The sequence below is a fragment of the Palaemon carinicauda genome, chromosome 10, assembly GCF_036898095.1.
Source record: "Palaemon carinicauda isolate YSFRI2023 chromosome 10, ASM3689809v2, whole genome shotgun sequence".
NCBI classification, from domain to species: Eukaryota; Metazoa; Arthropoda; class Malacostraca; order Decapoda; family Palaemonidae; genus Palaemon; species Palaemon carinicauda.
In genome coordinates this window covers 34,943,573-34,947,059 of record NC_090734.1, presented here as the reverse complement: position 1 = coordinate 34,947,059, position 3,487 = coordinate 34,943,573, and positions in this window count along the sequence as shown.

Here is a 3,487-nt window from a genome sequence, read left to right as displayed (position 1 = left end):
ATTTTTATTACCGAAAATAAAAGAAAAAAACTTTGTTGCCTTATCTCTTAATCATGCTACTTATTTTCATATTTATAAAACTTATCTTTCGCAAAATCATTACCTATGAGGATGGTGATAACTCGAAAGGGTTATGTCAGTGCAGACCTAAATAAATAAGCTTTATAATAAAATGGATATCATTTATCTAGATAAAACGCTCATGAAAACCACTTTGCTAGAGTGAAACATTTAGACGTTTTACTTTTTAAATCAGACTTGTTTTACTGAAAACATCCAAAGCAGATTAAATGGTAATTGTTTTCTCTTTGTTACATTGGCTCTATGTCAAATATAGGCGATATTACTTGGAGTTATCTAATTCCCATTTTCTTCCTAAAATCTGTTAAATATATACAATAGGGTCATCGCAAAACCTGACATGCTCTTCACAAGTGCTTTATATGTGTATACAGATAACATTTTTAAACATCACACCCCCCCCCCGGTTTATTATCCCTGCTTTTAGTGGATTATTGCTCTTATCTCTCAATCTCACTATTACTGTGGAAATTCTTTCCACGCTTTAATTTAGTCAACTCCGTTATTCCATTTTTTATTTTTTGTTTGTTATTTTCTGGGTTTTACGCATCTCTTTCTTCTTTAGTTTCCTTTGTAACCTTCATTATTATACCCTTAAATATTCATTGCTGCTAACATGTCAATCATTCCCCCTATAATGCTTTACCTTTCATCACCTCATTCCTCTGTAGATGATTTTATCTCATTTCCTGAGCTCACAGTACATTGTTTAACGATGCAACCGACCGTCGACAATTTTTAAGAAAAAAAAAACAGCACTTGGATGCGTTCTGTTCCAAATGCTCTTGAAGCTTAGGATGTTTAACCACAATTGGTTTGTATTTAAGTAACTCTTTAATTTACGTAACTCATTCATCTTAGCTTATTGCTTTTTACATCTCAGTACCTATTTATAAGTCTGTTTAGCTAGGATTGTTTTCTGTGTTATTGAACATCGCTAAACGCCACTTAATTTTTTTGTATGTATATTAATTTTTATAAACCAGACAGTAGGATTTCTTTGTAATTACTTTCCCCTGGAGTTTCAAGAATGATCCTTGTATTTATAAAAAGCACCCTTCAGCGAAACACATACTCATGAAAATTTTAAGAAGAAGGACTCGACCTGCTTGAGCCTGCTTGAACCTGCTCAGCGCCGGGAGGAAGAAGCGTGTGAGCAGCCCCACTAAAAAACAAGGAAGCGTGGAAGACGGACGTAGATATAGCCTCTTCATCTGAGACGACGTTGTGGTAAAGGCGTCGGTTTGACTACCTGTTGGTCAACCATTTACTAACCAAAAGTATGCCTTATTTTGTGCCATTATTCAAACAATAGGACTAAGAAGAAAAATCACGACTGTGCAGAACTGAAGATGCACCGTGTTGTTAACAGTTTTCAAGATGCTTCCACTTCAATCAACCCTCAAGAGCGTGAGTACAAATTAGCGGTGCTCAACCTTGGCCAAGGAATTATACCCCCCCCCCCCTTTTTTTTCTAGCCTTTATTTGATGATGTGCACATTTAGCTGGGAAGTCATATTCAAACTGTCTGGTTTAATCATTCGTGGCGTGTCCATTAACATAAGTTGTGTTCCTGTTCCCCTCTATCAAGTTTGAAATTTTATTGCCCGAGAGGAATGTGTTCAAAGAAGTGAGTAGAACTTTTGGTATTATTTCAGTCACCATTTTTACTTTCATTGGTTGATTAGTCATTTGATTATTGATTTACGATTTAATTGATTTGACCATTCTCTTGGCATTTTTCATTTTTCATATGCCATGCGGTCTTTACTCAAATTTCAATTAGATAGTTTTGCTGTTTTTCCTGTATCATTTAGGTGAAAATTCCTGTTGTACTTTATGGAAATAAACGCCATTTTTAGGTTAAAATTATTAACTGTTTTTAACTTGACCTTCACATTTTGAAATTACTAAATGAGTTAGCTCATGTGGTGAGATATGACTTAAGGTAAGTTTATATTTACGTCAATCTAAAACTATCGGTGTCAATCCTTTATTGTAATGTTCTACGGTATTGCCTCCCTGCTCCCCCTAACTCTTTGTGAAACTGTCCTTAACGTAACTGATTCAGTCCAACCACACTTGATTGGGATTTACTATTCTGCGCCCTGGAGTAGCGTCTGAACATCAAGGTGATATCGGTGCCGACACTCCTGGTATAGAATAATCTTTGGACTTAAACGTGTGTAGGGAAAGCAAACCGTCTTCGTTGCAGTTCTCTAGTTTGTCAAGTGTGAGAGTGTTGGCGCTCTATCCTTCAGGCTCGGGTCCGGAAATCAGAAACGGGGAGGCCTTTCCCGGAATTATTTCCCACAAATACGACTTCATGGATGAAATTGCGTATTGTGTGTCTCTTATGTCTTTGTTATTTTGTAATCACACAGTCATTTTATCTCGAAGGGAAACTTCTGAATAAGACTATAGTGATTGAGCTCTAAATATCAAAGCACACAACACTAATCAAAATAAAACCCTCCATATTCTGAGACAGAAATGAAGCAGTATATACATCAATAACTGCTACTCATCATCCTCCATTCCATCTTTCTCGAATTCTGAATAGCCAAACATTGAAACTGCTGCCAGTGATTCCTCGAAGGAATGGTCAATATGCTTCAACACTATTTTGTATGAGGCAAGTTTTAAAGATCTTGGAAAATTTTCAATTAAATTATTTTTCACTGTAGTAAAAGTGTTTCATCTTAACACCAATGTGAAGGCCTATCTCTCAGCTTCACATAAATTAAAGGCAAGAAACAGTAACCTAGACTTCAGAACAGTTCATTTTAGTAGCCTGTTAGAGAAATGGTGTCATCCTCATCCATTTAAGTAGTGAATTTGGTATCTGATAGTTAGCTGACTTTACTGCGTAATAAAAATGGTCGAAATGAGCATGACCCTAGAATGTTCATCCCGGAGACGCTTGTGTGTCTATTTATCTGCGAACGTGTGTGGGTGCTAGGACTGGTCATTCGGTCACTGGATATTTCATGGAACCGACACACATATTAACGTAGGATGATCTACCAAATCAGTGTTTCGTCGACTGACTGTTTAGTCGAAAGAGGGTTTTGTTGAATGATGCTATTAAACACTGCTGTATACAGAAAAGAATATCATTAACTTAAAACGATCATTTAGTAGAAGGGGGGCTTTGTTGAAAAAGTAAATTAAACCTTTTTGGATCTTCATAATCAAATGTCTTTAAAGAAAATAGTCATTCAGTCCAAAAAGGATTTTGTTGAAAGAGGTTATTAAATAGTAACTAGACTCTACCAGAAAGGAAAGTCTTTAAATAGATAAGATGCAGTACAGTACCTAAAAGCTAATGCATATATACAAGTTTTACAGTTATTATATGGCTTTTTGAATAAACTTTTATGTGATTTTTAATGGGTCTGTATTT